The sequence below is a fragment of the Monodelphis domestica genome, chromosome 5, assembly GCF_027887165.1.
Source record: "Monodelphis domestica isolate mMonDom1 chromosome 5, mMonDom1.pri, whole genome shotgun sequence".
NCBI classification, from domain to species: Eukaryota; Metazoa; Chordata; class Mammalia; order Didelphimorphia; family Didelphidae; genus Monodelphis; species Monodelphis domestica.
In genome coordinates this window covers 117,202,371-117,221,506 of record NC_077231.1, presented here as the reverse complement: position 1 = coordinate 117,221,506, position 19,136 = coordinate 117,202,371, and the positions used below count along the sequence as shown (strand labels likewise).

The following is a 19,136-nucleotide window of genomic DNA, read 5'->3' as shown; positions in this document are numbered from 1 at the left end:
ATTTCCAGAAAGCCTGAGCAGTACCACTGATTGGTAGCCACCATCTCTGCCTCCTCCCACAGTTTTGGAACAGTGCTCTGGGAAACTAGAAAACAGATTTCTGGATGGCAAGAGAGTTATGGCCACTGCTAATCTCCATTCTGGGACTAGCATGGGAGACAAGGGTGCCAGTAGCACTGAGGTGATGGGATCCATTGCTACGTTTCTTCATCAGATGATTTTCCCCTCAGCTTTGTCCATGGGATCATATTGGCATGCTCACACCATGAATTCCTAGTAGAAGGAACAGCAGGAAGCATTCTCCCATTCAGCTACAGTTTAACTACAGTTGTACCGGTAAGCTTCAGTGCTTCCCAGTTCCATGGCTGAGATGCTCAAGTTACCCCAGGCAGGGGCTCTATCCCAAGAGATTTCCTACCATTTCCTATGAGTGATTGAAACATTCTCTTACCTACTGGAATCTGAAGCTGAAGTCTTACCTCAAAGTCTTCCATCTCTCTCCTGCTGAGTGAAAAAGGACTGAATTTAAAAGATGAAGGTTGAGAGGAAGCTCTTCTTGGATGATGTCAACAATATTCGCTGTTAATGTGTTTTCCTAATTTTATTCTTTTTCCCACTATTTTAAATAAATTATCCTTTCCATCCACTATAGTGTAATGCCATATAATTGATTAATATCAGATCAAGGAGCAGCTAGCTCAGTGGATTGAGCACCCAGAGGACCTACATTCAAATCTGACCTCAGACACTGGCCAGATGGGTTACCCTGGTCAAGTCACCTAACCCTGTTTGCCTGGCCTTTGCCCTTCTTTTGTAAAGTTGTTACTAAGACAGAAAATAAGAGTTTACTAAACATATATGTACATGTACATACATATATGCATATGTATATCAGATCTAGATTTAGGGAAGATCAAATTTGGGGAGAGAGAAAAAAAACAAGTGTTTGTTGGAGTAGATATATAGCCAAATCCAATATAGTTAGTCAAAAAAGAAAGGACTTATTTTTTTATACTATATAAATTATTACTAGTAGGACTTTATGGCCTCTCCATGTTCAAGGCTATTCTTGACTATAAAAGAGGCTCTAAGGTCTGTACAAAATTAGGAAAATTTCCCAAAAATAACAAGCAAAATATATTCTGGACTTTGGGGTCTTGTTTCACTTTGGCATATAGAGAAGGGCCTTGAATTGAAGTAAAATATGGTCTCTCCCAAACCAGATAAATAATAATACTATATTGTGATCTTAAATAATATAATAATATGTAATATTAATATGATAAACATCAAACAGAATCCAAATTTCAATTAGAAAAATCAAACTATGAGGTAATTAAAGCTTTTCTTTAAAAAATAAACCTCCTCCCAACAAAAAACGAAACAAAATTATTTTAATTTAATTTTTTTTTGCCAGGCATCATTAAGAATTTATTAAGAACTCATTGCTTACCAGGCAATGTGCTAAACATAAAGAACACAGAGAAAAGCCAAAAGTATATCTCTGACTTCAAGGAATTCACAATCTAAGGGTAGAGTTAATATGCAAACAATTACATACTTAAAGGATATATTCAGTCTAATGTGCAGATGGATGACACAAGCAGTAGGAGTGGGGAGCTGGGAGAAGTCTTTTTAGAAATATGGGATTTGAAGTATGTCTTTTTTTCTTTTTTTTATTGTTTACACTTGGCTTATTCTTTGATTTAATTTATTAACTTAATGCAGAGTCCAGGTAAGCTTCACTTATACATAAATGAGGAAATTGAGTCCAGGAAAAAGAAGGCTTTCTTTTTACCCCCTTAAGGACATAGAGTTGCACTCAAGCCTAGAGTTTGGGTCTTCTGACTCTCATTAAGTACTCCGCATAGTATGCTATTAGGTTAGGCCACCTAGAAAAAATCTTTCCTGGACCAGGAAAAGATAGATAGTTAGATGTTGATGTTGATGATGATTATGTTAATAATGATGATGTTGAGGATATTCAGGATGATGATGATGTTGGTGGTGAGGATGATGTTGATGATTGAATTTGGAATTGCAAGTTTTCCTTCCATTTGAACCTTTGTGACCCTTCTCACTGTAATGATTACATTTTTCTTAGAGACTGTCTCCAACCTCTTTCACCCTTCCACTGTATTAGACTCTCCCTCCCCTCCCCCCTAAGCACTTCTTTATGAAATATAAAATTATCTCATTTTATTTCTTTTCCCATTTCTCTTAGTATTATCCTCTTTTTACCCCTAGTTTATATCTATCTATCTATCTATCTATCTATCTATCTATCTATCTATCTATCCATCCATCCATCTATCTATCTATCTATCTATCTATCTATGACATTTCACCCTACAGTTTGTCCCTGTTCCCTCTAAGTATACTTCTAGCTACTCTGATGATAATAATTTTTGAGTTACCAATATCTTTTCTTATAGGAATAAAATCATTTGAACTTATTGGGTCCCTTAAAAAGTTTTTTTGTTTGTGTTTTTTCCTTTTTTAATTACTTTTTGTTGATTCTCCTGAGTTCTGTGTTTGGGCATCAAATTTTCTGTTTAAGTCAGCTCTTTTCTTTAGGAAGTTTGGAAGCTTGGAAGTTTTCTATTTTATTAAATTACCATACTTTCCCCTGCAAGAATATAGTCAATTTTTCTGGGTAGTTGATTCTTGGTTGAAGACCCAGTTCCCTTGCTTTCTGGAATATCATATTCCATTACTTCTGGTCCTTCAATGTGAATGCAGCCAGGTTCTGTGTTATTCTAACTGTGGTTCCATGATATCTAAATGGTTTCTTCTTAGCAGCTTGTAGTATGTTTTCCTTGGTCTGGTAATTCTTGAATTTGGCTATAATATTCCTAGGCATTGTCAATTAGGGATTAAATGCAGGAGATGATCTGTGGATTGTTTCAAACTCCACTTTTCCCTCTTGTTCAAGAATGTCAGGGCAGTTTTCTTGAATAATTTCCTGCAGAAGGTTGACCTGGATTTTTCTTTTGTTATGATTTTCTGGTAGTCCAATAATTCTCAAGTTGTCTCTTCTGGATCTATTTTCCAGGTCTGTAGTTTTGTCAATGAGGTGTTTCATATTTTCTCCATTTTTTTCATTCTTTTGATTTTGTTTTATAGACTCTTGCTGCCTTGTGAAGTCATTTGCTTCTTGTTGTTGGATTCTAATTTTTAAAGACTGAATTTTATCCCTGAAGTTTTAGTCATCCTTCTCCCAGCTTGCTTTTCTTTGTAGGTCATTTTTCACTTCCTTTGCCTTGTTTTCAAGCTGGTAAATTCTGGCTTTCAAGTAACTATTTTCTTGTTTTAGTTTATGTGCCTCTGTTTCCAGATAACTTATTTTGCTTTTTAAGTTCTTCTCCCAATTGTCTCCAGCCTCTCTTAATTATTTTTTTGAATTGTATTTTGAGTTATTCCAAAGCCTGAGTCTAATTCCCTGGAGTTTCTGCATTTTAACTCAGCACTGTAGGTAGATGAGGCATCCTTGGACTTTCCTTATTCCTTTTTCTTAAACATGAGAATTCAGCCTTCTCTGGGTACTTTTTAAGTTGAATCGAGCAGGAGGGTTGTGTTCCCAACCTCCTCCTGTTGTTAGATTTTTTTTTTTGTCCCCTTGAAGCACTTTGTTTTCGATTGGTGTAGAAGGGTTTTCACAGAGGTCTGGACTTTTGCTGCTTCTAAGTGGCCATCTTGACTCTTCCCCTCATAGTAGTAGGACAAAAAAATCTCACTGGATGAACAGTCATGAATGAGTTGGGACATATAGCTGATCTCATGAAATTGTCATTGTTTGGTCATTTGCTGTCATGTATAACTCTTTTTTACCCGGTTTGGGGTTTTCTTGGCAAAAATACTGGAGTGGTTTTCCATTTCCTTCTCCATCTAATGTTCCAGATGAAGAAACTGAGGCAAACAGGGTTAAGTAACTTGTTTAGGGTCATATAGCTAGTAAGTATCTGAGGCCAGATTTGAACTCAGGAAGATGAGACTTAAGGGCCATAGGTCCAGCACTCTATCTATTGGACTATTAGCTGCCTCTATCCTGTGTTAGGGCAGAGTAACACTCATCCTTTGGTAAATGTTCATTGACTCACAAATACTTCATTTTGTCCCAAGATCAAACACATAGCAAGAAAGTACTGGTTTTAGAACCACACCTACAACATCCTGAAAAGATTCCTTTTTCTGTTTGGATCCCCTGTAAGTCTCCCTGAGCTAATGGAATCCTCTGAGGGGTACTAGAAGTGAGACAGAATGTGGGCAGTTATCATCTTCTTAGGGAAGGCTAAAGATATATCAATCCATCCATTCTCTTACTCATGACATGCTCAATCAACCCATAAAGAGGGAAAAGAAGCTAATAGAGATTCATTTTTGTTCTAGGTTGGAGATCTCTGCTACACACACATAATAATAGTAGCTCACATTTATACTGTGTTATATACTTTAGAAATAAAAAAAAACATCAAATAAGCCCCATTATTCCTTCAGTTTTTAAAAAGCTCTCAACTTCTGTCAATGCAGAAGAACAGTAAATGTTAGGCAGTTGGAGTTGCGTTTTGTCTATAGGGTCATACAGCTAGGAAGTTCTGAGGTCAAATTTGAACCCAGGACCTTCTGTCTCCAAGCCTGTTTATCTACTGAGTCATCTCACTGCCCCTAGTCCACTAATTCCTTTTTTTAAAATCCTTAATTTACATCTTAGAATCAATACTATGTATATTGGTTCCAAGGTAGAAGAGCAATAAAGACTAGGCAATGGGAATTCAGTGATTTGCCCAAGGTCACATAGCTAGGAAGTTTCTGAATTCAGATTTGAACCCAGGACCTCTCATCTCCAATCTTGGCTCTCTGTTCTCTGTGAATTGATTCTTAACAAAGGGTCCTCAGATTTCATTGACCTTTTATTTGACTACAGTGTTGTTACCTCTTCACACTGACTTGACTTGCATTGATGTAAGTCATTTGGCTCTGTTTTCTCCTTCCTCTTCACTTCATGCTTCTGTTTCTCCTTGTTGGACTTTGGGCAAGATCACTCTGTGTCTCAGTTTCAGTGAGGGGATTGGACTAGATACTTTATATGATCCCTTTCTGCATCTATAGCTATGATTCTAGGAGCCATGAGATTTCTCTGAATTATTGTATTCATAATCTCTTATGACAAAATATGGCATTAATATATACAATATGCTATAATGAATGACATTTATACACTATAATTTGTTCAGCCATTGCCCAATCTTTGGGCATAAATATTTTTTCTAGCTTTTTATTGTTATATATCACGTTGTGGGGATTTGGGTACCAAAAGGTCATTTCTTGCTCTTAATAACTTAACTGTCAATGGTTCTAGTTGTGGTATCTGAACTTAAGGGGAAGAACAATTTGTTAAATTTTTTTTTCTTAGTTCCAAATTGTTTTCCAGAGTTGTTTTCCAGCTAGTTGAATTAGCAGCTCCTCCAACAGTGAATCAGCATGCCTCTCTTCATACAGCTACACCAACAATGAGTTTTCTCATCTCTTGAAAATGTTTTCAGGAAGTCAACCAAGATGGTAAAGGAGGTTAAATCTACATCATAGGATGATTGGTTGAAGGAACTGGGAATGTTTAGCCCAGGGAAGAAAAGACTCGTGGAGGAAAGGAGAGCCATGTCAAGGCATTTGAAGGGTTGGTATGTGCGTGAATTAGTAGTTAATTCTGTCTGGTCTTTGAGGGCAGAATTCTGAGTATGTGGTAAAAGGTATAAAAAAACACAAATTTATGTCAAGAAAAAACTTCTTAATAATTAGAGCTGTCAAAGTCGAATAGACAGCCCAGGGAGGCAGTGGATTTTTTCTTTTTGAAAGTTTCCAAGCAGAGGTAGGTTGACTACTTGTTAGATCTGTTATAGCAGGGATTTCTTTGAGGAATTTAATTGACAATGTGGAGTAAAATTTCTTTCATTTCTAAAATTATGCAATCTACACACACATCTTTGAAAGTTTGGTGAGTATGAGTGGAGATCTGAGTCATTTTAATTTAGATTTTTTTCTCTTCAGTAATTTAAAACATCTTAAATAGTTATTGAATTTTTCTTTTATTTTTTTTAAAACTTGGTCACACCATTTGATAGGTAATTTTTTTAAGTCAATTCCTTACAGTTTTTATATGGCAAATTTTTTTTCAGTTAAAAAAATCCTTACTGTCCATCTTGGAATCAATACTGTGTATTGGTTCCAAGGCAGAAGAGTGGTAGGGGCTAGGCAATGGGGGTCAAGTTACTTGCCCAGGGTCACACAGCTAGAAAGTGTCCAAGGCCAAATTTGAACCCAGAACCTCCCATTTCTGGGCCTGGCTCTTAATCCACTGAGCCATCCAGCTGCTTCCTTTTCTCATTTTTTCATATAAAGATTTTTTTCCCAGTTTCTCTCTTCACTGCTGATTCTAGCTATATCAGTTTTACTTGTGCAAAATATTTTAACTTTATTTAATCAATATTATTTAATTTGTCCTTTATGATCATTTCTTCTGTGCCTGGTTTTCTTCTTGTGGATTTTTCACTAAAAACTCTAATTTTATGTATTTATTAGCAAGTGTAAACCTTCTAATCACTCTGGGAGTTCTTTTAAAAAAATTAATTAATTATCTTGTTATATTAAAATTCCCAGGTATCTCCCTCTGTCTCTTCCTCTCCTCCCTGCACTAGAGAAGACACCATTTAACAAAAAAATATATGTATATATAAATATATGTATGTATAAAGATATATGTATATGCAGGAAAAGATTTATATATATATTTATTATATATGTATATATTAAAATATATGTATATATAAAACATATACTATATATAAACTCTTGCTTATTTCTATTTGTCAGGTATTTATAAAGTATTTTTTTAAAAAAACCTTTACTTTGTGTCTTAGAATCAATGCTATGTACCAGTAGAAGAATGGTAAGTGTTAGACAATAGGGGTTAAGTGACTTGCCCAGGGTCACACAACTAAGATGTGTCTGAGGCCAAATTGGTACCCAGGACCTTCTCTTTCTTGTTCTGGTTTTCTATTCACTTAGCCTTTATATGACCACAACTACAAAACACTTTTCACACAATTAAAACTAGATAAAAATTATTGGAAAAGCATTAATTGCTCCTGGGTAGGATGAACTAATATGCTCCTGATACTAATTTTCTCTAACTAAAGTCCCCAGGATCTAAATGTCTCCTCAGGGAGAGTCTTCACAGAGTTGGTCTACACTACTCCTCACCTCAATGACCTAAAATTCCCAGTCCCTGCTCTAGCTAATTCTGCACAACTCCCCCAGTTGGTATTAAGGTACTGGTCTGTGGTAAGCTTGGCAGACATCTGGATGGACTCAGATCTCACTCACTAACCGCTGCTCTTGACTGGATGTTGAGTCAGGCTAGCTTCAGCTCAAGGACCTTCTCAGGAATCACAGGTCTTAATAGCAACAGAGAGGTAAAGGTAATCCACCAGGTAGCTTGGCCGCCAAGCCTCCTGGATGCTTGCAGTCAGCAGACCCCCAGAGAGACTCCAACTGCTTCTGAGTTTTTCAGCTCAATCCTCTTTTAACATTCCAGAATTCTTTCCCTGCTTGTCTCCTGCCTCCATCCTCTGCATCTGTCCCCTGCAGACCCTCCTCTCATGCGATACCCTCTCTTATTTATAACAGTATATATAAATATGTGGTCAGGGCAACACACAAGTCTGGAACAGAAGATACCCAAATCTTCTTCTATTGGAGAAACTGAATATTAAAGTTCCTTGATGAGCACAGCTTCTGTGTGGATGTCTTTTCATTGCTCTACAGAGCTGATCCAGGAAGTACTTTACTAATGATTAGGTAATATGTCCCATCTGAACTAGTTGAATCAAAACTTAGTTGCTTCTCTGATGCTCAATTTTCTTTCTTTAAAAAAATAAATTTTTAAAGAATATTTTTCCATGCTTACATGATTCATGATCTTTCCCACCCTTCTACCCTCCCCCCTCCTGGAGCTGACAAGCAATTCCACTGGGTTATACATGTTCTGATGCTTTATTTTCAAGTTATTCCTTTGCTCAGTTGAATTGACTCCTTGACTCCTTAATATCCATCTCTTCCCGCTCCAAGCTTAGATAATGCCTTAAGCTGAAGTAATAATTATTTTTGCTCTTTTAGACATTATTATAAGTAATTATAAATTATAATTAGTATATATATTCAATTATATATCTAATATGTATTATTTATAATTCATTATAATTATTGTTATTGTTAGTCATTCATTATATTGACTCTTTTTGGAAAAGAAAATGATCCTTATTATTAAAGCTCTTCCTTTTCAGGACTTTTCCCCACCGCAGATAGCAATGCATAAGATGACCTTCTCTCTTCTCAGCAGCAAATCTAATAAAGACTAGAATATGTTTTCTCTACTTATTCTTCTTAGTAACCATTCACAATAGAAAGCAGAATCTGTCTAGTCCTTCCTTTTCTTCTTCACAGCAACAGGTGGCAGTAAAGACAACTTCTGCCTTCATCATTCAACCAATTTGCCTGATAATGAGATAAAGAGTTACAGTAGAGACAGGGTTAAAGATTTTCTGTGCCACTTCTGAAATCTACTCTTTCACCTCTTCTAACTCTTCTTGGTTTAATAGCTTGGTCCTCTTTAGCTTATGATTTAGTAACTAAATTCTCATCTTCAATTTCCAGTCAACTAAATTACATTTTCCCATTATATTTGAACAGTTCTGCTGTCCATATTTTCCTAGTTATTGATCTAAAAGCTATTAGTTCCATCATATACACACTCACTGAAACAGACTGTATCTTTCATTAACTCCTGTATTTTACAGCCTGTCTAATGCCATCTCAGAACTCTGAGTCAGACTTTTCTCAGTAACTTCTTCTCTTGGAACTCAAAGGTGAAAAAACAGGTTAGTAAAAGGGGACCAAAGTGGGTAGATGTTAATTTAGCTTAGGGAACTGTCTAGATATCCCGCTGTAATTTCTGAGTATCTTGGCTGTTACTAGTGAAAGGGAAGCAGGTGTCCACTTTCCCTCACTGAGGCAGTAGTGCACAAAGCCCTGAAACCGATGAGATATTAGGTATACAAAAAATACCTCTTTAATTAAAATTGGATTAGGAGTTAAGGAGTAGGAAAAGAGAGGTCCATACTTCTAAATTTTCTACCCTCTCATCCGCCTTCCTACATTTGTTGCAAGACAAATTCTTTGGTTTCTTGAGACTCCCTGATCTAACTAAATCACCTCAAAATTTGTCTGAAATCTGACTGGCTAAAAATCCTTCTTTTTACTCCCCAAAGTTGGTTTCAGGGGCTTGGTAACGTGGCTCAGAATGACAGAGCTCACTCAACAGGGTTTGACCCAGCGTTGGACCCCAAAGCCCAGCCTAACTTAGAATAAAGCCCAGGCAAGTTGGCACATACTCACAGACAGCAGGGATAACCAGATCTGCTCCAAACTGCTCTCCAGCTGATCAGGAACCACCAGGAACAATTGAAGGGTTGTCCTCTGTCTTTCCTAGCAGTCTTCAGATAGGAAAAGCTCCTAGAAGCAGCTCTTCCTCCCTCTGCTTGAGCAGGACCAGGGTCAAAGAGGCAGTCTAAGACTGAGACCCAGGACCAAGTCACAGTCCAAGACCAAGACCAAGGACCAAGTGACAGTTGCCTCTCCATTAACCCCTTCTTTCTCTACCCCTTAGCTTCTAGAATATTTCCTCCAAAGTTCCTGGCATGTGCCAACGCCAGTTTCTTAAAGCCAACTTTCCATCTTGTGTTCTCTTTATACTTTCCCTATTACAAAGGCCAACCTGTGCCTCAGGTAAATAACTTGGTAGAGCAGACTTACTCATCAACTGCCTTTCATAGATTCTGAAGATTTATGCCCTTGACAAGTAAACATGTGCATATATACTCATTTTCCCCATGTAGAATGTAAGTTCCTTGAGAGCAGGGATTGTTTCATTCTTTAGATTCCCAGAACCTAGCATAGCACCTGGCATATAATAGCATGGGCTTAATACACACACACACACACACACACACACACACACACACACACACATACACACACACACACACAATTATTATAGATCACAAGATCTTAAGACTTATTGTCGTTTTTTGAAAGTAGAAACAAGAGACACAGCTAACAAAGACAGAATCCCCTGGCCTTGGTTGTTGCAGCTTGTTTCTTTTGAGAATTAAGGAGACACAACCACAAAAAGTCAGGCTGGACACGTATTTTGAGGCTGAGCTTAAAGTCCTCTAATTTCTTGCATCACAGACTAGAATAGGAAAAAGGGTTTAGGATTGGGAAGACTTGGGTTCTAGTTCTATGCTTGCTACTAATAAACTTTGTGAACTTGAGCAAACCACAATCTCTTTGGAGTTCAGTTTCTTCCCCTGCAAAATGAAGGATTTAATGAAATAAAGTACTTCCTGGACTTCTAGTCTCTGGTTTGAGGCAGATAATACTATTTGCTAAAATCGTGGCAACTTTTAACTAACATGGAATGTTTTACAAGGGGAAAAAATCCATGTTATGCTTTTCAAAAGTACAATACCTTGAGACAATGCTGAGGGACTTGTGAGAAAGAACACTATCCACAGCTAGAGAAAGAACTGTGGGAGCAGAATCACAGAAGAAAAACATTTGATTTATCACTTCTTTACATGGATATATGATTTGGGGTTTAGTTTTAAAAGATTATTCTATTATAAAAATGAATAATATGGAAATAGGTTTTGGGTGATAATATATGTAGCACCCAATGGAGTTGCTTGTCAACTCTGGAAGGGGAAAGGGAAGAGAGGAGGGAGACAACAAGAACCATGTAACCATGGGAAAAAAAAATTTCAAAATAAAATAAAATAAAAAAAAAAGTACAGTACCTTGAATTCAACATGATTTCTACTAGTGATTTCACACAGAATAGTACTGAAGAGATAATGGAGTTCTTGGTTGAACATATTTTTAACTTTATTCAGTTATTTTTCAGTCATGCCCAACTCCTCATAACCCCACTTGGGGTTTTCTTGGCAAAGATACTGGATTGGTTTGCCACATCCTTCTATGGCTCATTTTACAGATGAGGAAACTGAAACAACAGGGTTAAATGACTTGTCCAGGGTCACAGAGCTGGTACATAACAGGTCAAACTTCAACTCAGAAAGATGATACTTTATGACTTCAGGTCTAGTCCTATTCACCGTGCACTTAACTGCTCATATTTTTGACTATTTTTAAATTTTATCATAAGCAAGTCAGTTGTCTCCTCAGACTCAAATTTATTCACAGTTATGAAATCAGTAGTTAGCTGTCAGTTGCATCTGTGGATAGAAGCTGGACCTGGAGTCAAGATGACCCAAGTATAAATAGAACATCAGATACTTATTATTGTTATTTTTGAAAATTTTATTTAATTAGATGATTTAGAATATTTTCCCATGGTTACAAGACTCATGTTCTTTTCCATCCTTCCTCCCACCCCCCTCCCATATCCAACACACAATTCCACTGGGTTTTACATGTGTCTTTGATCAAAACCTATTTCTATATTACTGATATTTGTACTAGGGTGATGGCTTAGAGCCTACATCTGCAATCATATCCCCATCAAACCATGTGATCAAGTAATTATTTTTCTTCTGCATTTCTGCTCCTGCAGTTCTTTCTCTGGATATGGATAGCATTCTTTCTCACAAGTCCCTCAGAATTGTCCTGGATCATTGCATTGCTGCTAGTAGAGAAGTTCATTACAATTGATTGTACCACAGTGTATCAGTCTCTGTGTACATTGTTCTCTTGGTTTTGCTCCTTTCACTCTGCATCAATTCCTGGAGGTCATTTCAGTTCCCATGGAATTTCTCCAGTTTATTATTCCTTTGAGCACAATAGTATTCCATCACCAACATATACCACAATGTGTTCAGTCATTCCCCAATCAAAGGGCATCCCCTCATTTTCCAATTTTTTGCCACCACAAAGAGTGCAGCTATGAATATTCTTATACATGTCTTTTTCCTTACTATCTCTGGGGTAAAAACCCAACAGTGGTATGGCTGGATCAAAGGGAAAACAGTTTTTTAGTGCCCTTTGGGCATAGTTCCAAATTGCCTTCCAGAATGGTTGGATCAATTCACAACTCCACCAGCAATGTATTAGTATCCCAATTTTGCCACATCCCCTCCGGCATTCATTACTTTCCTTTGCCAATTATTTTATTAATAATTAATTATTATATAATTATATAAATAAATATAATATATAATAAAATAATTAATAAAAAATTAAAAATATTAGCCAATATTTTTTGTACAATTGATTTATCTCCTTATAAATGTAGATACTTATTATTATCTGACCCTGGGCATGTTATTTAACCTGTCTTCCTCAGTTTTTTTATCTGTAAAAGGGAAATAATGATGGTTTCTACAGCCCAGAATCATTGTGAGAAAATGAGACAATATTCATAAAGTGCAAGGTAAATGTTAGCTAGTATTATTACTTATAAATGTATGAGAGGTTTTTGTTCCAGTTTTGGTTGAGTTGCATAATTCCTTTCCCTTACCCTCAGGAGCAAATAGACCACAGGTAGTCACAATGATATAACAATTTAAAGAAATTCTGTTCTTTCTTGCTCATTGTAGTGAGATTATGAGAAATGCCTTTATAAAATCACTTCATTGATACAATTGTCTGAAGTTTCTTCATGGAAAAGCGATCATTAGAAATAAAATTGCTCTCATGTATACATTTGTGTGTGGGTCTGGAAGTCCTTTACAACCTGACTCCAAAATACCTTTCTAGGCATATTGAAATGAGATGGCATTTATCAAAAACTTCCAATGGTCAAGTACTATGCTAATCACGGGGGATTCAAACATAGATCAGGAACAGAGTACCTTTCCATTAAAGAACTAACATGTCTTCAAATCCCCAGGGCTTAGGACATAATACATGCTTAACAAAAGCTTCTTAAACTGAATAAAATCTGTGTTCTCGTTGATGTGGTCATTCCTTCTGCTGGTAATGATTGCAACCTACCAAATGGCAATCACACTCAGTTCATGAGATTTTTATTCCTTCTATTTACAATTTCTTCAATGTACTGGAGAACTTCCTTTAGGTTTTTTTTTTTAAAAACTGTTTTTGGAGATAAGAGCAACACTAGTGCAGACAATCTGTTATCCTTCACCCTTATGACTAGGTCACTATATTTTCCATTTGCTATATTTTTATGCCATTTTGTGTATATGTGTGTGCCCGGATGAATGCAAACTATTGTTGAGAATATGCTGTAATCTACATCTGCCATCTTATATCTTCCCACTCTTCTTTGGATCACCTGCAATTTTTATTCTTCTGAAATGGTGGGGTTTCAGAGTTTTCGTCCATATGGAATTCCCAAATGAATACTTTATTAATTACCTCCTCCCTCCCCAGGAATACATCCCAATTGAATTCAATAATTCACAGGCATTTCAGCCAAGAGTGAAAAAGCCATGATAAATATAGAAGTCCCAAACAATTCATTGGATATACTAGAGTGAAAATGAACAGGAGGGCATTTGGATTGACTGAGGAAACCCTACTTGGTCATGCTTTAGGAGTTGTCTATAAAATATCTAGCTCATCAAGCTAGTTAGGAATCGAAATTATTGGAGAGATTTGGTTTCTACATAGTGGAAAATGAAGAGAGAAGCATGTAGCCACACTCCCCAAGGAGTGGACTGGGGATTGGGTAAGACAAGACTTTGGCTTCAACTTTGCTCTTTTCTCTCTCCTTGCTAGAGAAATACCTCAAGAACTTCAAAAGGTCGACAACATTTTGGACTTACCGGTAATGTTCTAGCATTGTTTGGAAGTTCACTTGAATCTGACTCTCTGTAACTCCATGGATCATACTGTCCATGGAACTTGTTTGTTTTGGCAAAGATGTTGGAGTGGTTTGTCATTAACTTCCTTAGTGGATTAAGAAAACAGAAGTTAAGTTTCTCAGTCCAAATTTGAATTCAAGTCTTCCCAACTCCAAGCTCAGGGATGGAGTTATCCACTGAACCATGTTGCTGCCTCCTAAACAAACAGAAGTTAAGTGACTTGCTCAGGGTTCCACAGCTATTAAGTGAGGTTGAATTTGAATTCAAGTTTTCCTTACTCCAGGCCGATTGCTCTATTCACTGAACATTCTAACTGCCCCTCTAGCAGCATACTACAAAATGCTGATAGTGGTGCTTCTGTTATAAGGAAATTAAACAGAAGGGATCAAACTAACTAACTATAAACACAAACAGGTTTATTAGCTAAAGAGAAAAGGGAATGGAAAGGGAATCAGGGAGTAACTTATTTTTTTAACCCATCCAGATATTAAAATCTTAGCCTTTCTAAATAACCTTAATCTAACTAAATAAAAGGGTAATTAAAGATAAAGGGGGATTAGTAAAGTTCACAGGGCCCAGATTCTCTCTCACACACACCATCCACCAATGTGGGGGGAATCACTCACTCAACATCTCCTTAAAGATGATCCAATTCCCTGGCAGCTCCAATGTTGGTTTCCTTCAGAGTCACTTCCACACACCCTCTCTGAGGGTATCAGTTGCCAGTTTTCCAACTGCCTTAGAATGCTGACCCAGTCCTTGCTCTGTAGAATCTTGGTTTGAAGGCTGTCAGCCAGCCTTGCTAAATTCCTTTGCTATACTTCACTGGAACCTAAACACAGGCTGGATACAAATACAATTGTAAAAAGAGCCCAGCAAAGAAGTTACCTAATTCTTTAAGGGAACTTCTTGAGTATCACGTGAAGGAGAGAAAAGGACTTACAGCAACTAGGAGCTCTGAGTTACTCTTTGCTACAGGTGGGCTCTAGGCTTGAGCTTACTTTTCCCTACTTGCTATATCCCTTAGACCCTGTATATACACTGAAGCAACTGGAGGAAGCTGAAAAGAGGAAGATTTAGGCTTGATGTCACAAAAAGTTCCCAACAATTGGAACTTTACAAGAGTGGAATGGTTGGACTCTAAGTAGTAGATTTTATTCCCTCTCCTCAGAGATCTTTAGGAAGAGGTTGGATGAACACTTGTTGGGGAAATTATAGTAGGGATTCTTTCATGTATTGGGTTGGACTAGGGGGCCACTGAGGTCTCTTCTATCTCTAAAATTCAGTGATTCTGTGAATTCTGTATGACTCTGAAGGCATCTGCTGCTGCAGAAAGTTGCCTATTAAATCCTGCCTATTGTTTTCTTGTGTTTTTCGTGCAGAGATATCTTAACACACACATAGGAAATTCTTTAAAAGACTTAAGAGAAACGAAGACATTGGCATGTAAGTAGTTGCCTACATCTTTTCTGTCACCCTTGGAAAATTATTCCATCAATGTTAATTTCTACTATATTGAAACTGTCCTCTATTTGAGACACCTTGAAAATCTATCTTTTTAAAAATTGTATTGCCACCATCTTGGATTTTTGTGTGTGCATTTTGAGAGATCCAATCACTTTTTCCAGCTTTATATTCTTAAGCAGTTTCCATTTGGTGGTATACAAATGTGTTGGTTCTACTTTCATTGTTGATGAGATGAAATGCTAGCAAATCTGTTCCATTGAATTATTATCTTCCTTCTATATATTCAACAAGAACAAAAATATACATTTAATAAGTAACTACCTAAGCACAAACCCTCAGACTTAGAAGGGATCTTAGAGGACATCTTGCATAATCAATAGCTAGTCTGGAATTTCTTCAACATTCCCACCAATGGTCAACCACCTTCTGCTTGAAGAGTTTCAGTGCTGAGTAATTCATTGCTTCCTGAGCTAGCATATTCCACTTTTGATGAGCTTTGTTTTAAAATGGTTTTTGGGGTGCTTTTTTCCTTGTTGTATGTCACTGTCACTTCCCATTGATCCCCATCCCTCCACCCCCAATAAAGTCCTCCCTTTTTACAAATATAGAAGACAAATGAAAACATTAGCCATGCATGAAAAGTATGCCTTATTCTGCACCTCTCATTTGCCAGCTCTCTACTGTGATGTGGGAGGTGTAGAGGCTTTACTAGTTAGGCAGTTTATGTGTAGAAAGCTGAAATCTTTCTTTTTTTAACCCTCTACTCTCCACTCTCCAGGCCAAGGGAAACAAATGTAGCATTTCTTTCACATGACAGCTTTTCCAATACTTGAATATAGGCATCAAATATTCCTCTTGCCCTCTTTGCCCCATATCTCCTTTTCTTTAGGTTAAAAATTGTGCCTTCTACTGACCCCACCTCCCTACAGAGAGCACCAACCAGTTAATTGTTGTCCTTACTTGAAGAGGACCAAAAATAACATATTGGGGGGTGTCTTTTGCCTCATGCATAAATTGGATTTAAATGAGGCAGAGTTGCACAAAGTCTTCAGCATCACTTTCTCTTCCAGAGTCATCAAAGTCCAGAGGCAGGACAGAAGCCATGACAACTGATGGAAACTCAGGAAGCAGGGGCTGACCTTGGCTTCTTTGAAGTCTAAACAAGCTTTGAACATTCCACAGGGTCTACTTCCACTGCCTTCACGGTCATTGGAACAGATTGTTCTCTTCCGCTTCTTCTGCCAGGTGAAGTCTTCTCATGCCTGAGGTACTTTCCCCTAATTTACTGATGTATTTGAGCCCTGTTGGTTACCCTCAATCTGGTTTAGCCAAGACGGTTTACCAAGCTGCGACCACTGTGCACGTTAGAGCTTTCTAGAGCCACAAGTGAGAGCTGGATGGCACATGGACACCAAAAGAGGAAAATAGCCCTGAAAAGGGCTCAGCAGACCCCCCATACCAAAGATACTAGTGTTCCCTGAACACCCTGTACACCCCTTCAGTAAATTATTTTATATATGTATATATACTTATACATGTTAGGTATATGTGCATATATGTGTTATTTATTCTTCCATGTACACATCTCTAATAGAATGTAATCTTCTTGAGAGAAGAGAGCATTTTCTTTTGGTTTTGTATCCCCAACCCAGTGTGGCTGGCACATGGTAGCCACTGAATTAATGCTTATTGAATGACTGATTAGAAAAGCACGGAGAGTAAACACCTAGAGTTTTATAGTCAACCCTTTGGGTAATGCAATTACTTCACTACTTAAATCTGGTAGTTGGGCAAACTGCCAGAAGAAGGAGGGTATCAGCTCACTTGTTGAGTTTACTGGAATTTTATAGCTTCTTCTTGCATGGACATGTTTAAGAGTAGAGGAATCATCTACCTACCCAATTATACAATTACAGTGATTCTAGCCCAGTCTTTTACAGTGGCAGAAAGGATTAAGATTAGTTCAAAAGGGCTAGGATTCCAAGACCCCATGATGACCAATAATAAAGATGGCGGTACCCAAGGAGTCATTTCTAATCCTGAGACTTAGGTGATTGAGTTATTTCACTTAATAAAGGCATTTTATTTCTGATCCCTGAGCAAATGATTCTCTAAAGGGAAGATAAACAAACTCTTGGTAGTTCCTGGCCACTTAAGGCAGCTATTTGAAAGACAAAGGGCAGAGAAGTTCAGATGAAGGAGAAGGCAATCTAGCTTTGCAGAAAGCCTCATGCCTAGAGCCAATAGTAATTTTTGGTGAGGTGAGGTGAGGATATATGTCAATTATTATTCAGGTAAAACCGGACCTGAACGATGAAGATGCCTGGTAATTGAATTAGACTTACTTCTAAAGGCAAGTTAGCCATTAGTTTTTAGTTCTGGAACTGCCTATAAATACATACATACATACATACACATACATATATTTTATAGAACTGTGGAATCCAATTCAGGCTGCTTAAAGTGTAGGAGAAAATTTAGGGGAAAATGAGTATGTAATTTAAAGTACACACATGAATATGCAATAATACACATAAGAGGAAGGAAAATATAGAAATACTGTGAATTCTCATTTGCATGTCTTTGGCTTCCATACTGTAGTTGAAATATCATCAGTTCCCTCGGTATTGAAATGAGTTTTGTCTTTGGGCATTTTAAAGGCACATCTTTGAACTACTGCTCTTGCCACAGGATGGATGGATCTACTAACCTGTCTGACTCAGTCCTTTGAAAGAGTGGACCTAAGACCAACTCAGCAACACTGGCTATGGAGAACTGGCATCTATAGGATGAGGGGCATCCACACACAGTCCAATATAATTTTAGCAAATAGCAATCAATTTTCTTTACACCAGACCTTTACTAGATTTGCTCAAGCAGTATTGCCGATTTTCAGATTGCAAATTTTCTCCCTTTTCCTGTTAGTAGAAGCTACTGCAAAATAAAATTCCTATGGTCTAGGTCTGAGCATGTGACTCACTTGCTCAAAAAATCCCAGTGAAAGGAAGGGAGGTTAAAATATAAACACCTTGAGCTGGAACTTGAGGCCACTAGATAGTGGATAGACCCCCTGGACCTGGAGTCAGGAAGACTCGAGTTTAAATATGGCTGTTATTACTTACTGGCTGAGTGGCCCCAAACCAGTCATTTAATCTTTGTTTGCCTCAGTTTCCTCAACTATAAAATGGGGAGAGAAGCTCCTACCTCAAAACTATGATCAAATGAGAAAATAATTGGTTAACTTCTTCTGTGGCAGCATTCTTATGCACTATTTGGAGACACATGCCTAAGAAAATGCTTAGGGATCACTCTGATTAAAATCAAGCTTTTGTAGGGATAGCCCAATGGATTGAGAGCTAGACCCAAAGATGGGAGGTCCTGGGTTCAAATATGGTCTCAGACACTTCCCAGCTGTGTGACCCTGGGCAAGTCACTTGATCCCCATTGCCTAGCCCTTACTACTCTTCTGCCTTGGAACCAATACACAGTATTGGTTCTAAGATGAAAGGTAAGAGTTTAAAAAAAAAATCAAGCTTTGCCTCAACTACAAACCATGACTGCAGTTAACAACTGGCGTTCCGTGCCCCATGTGCCACAAACTCTGCACCTCAGTCTTTGGACTTCAAAGCCACATGAGGGTACATCAATAGATGATAATGCACAAAGACAATAGTCATTCTCGGCTTCCGAGAGACTACTACTAAGACCAGAAAAAGGAATCACTTTGATTATATTTCTAATTATTATAAATAGAAACTTAGGACATCA

General features: G+C 37.5%; 1 long non-coding RNA gene across 1 annotated transcript; it reads right to left on the bottom strand.

Annotated features, from left to right (window-relative positions):
• Positions 1–8,030: 8,030 nt before the first annotated feature.
• LOC130454553 (uncharacterized) lies at positions 8,031–10,856 on the bottom strand. The gene is made up of 2 exons (XR_008912176.1): positions 9,451–10,856; positions 8,031–8,550 (listed from the first exon to the last, which is right to left on the bottom strand). It is a non-coding gene; the product is annotated as an uncharacterized LOC130454553 (long non-coding RNA).
• Positions 10,857–19,136: the final 8,280 nt, after the last annotated feature.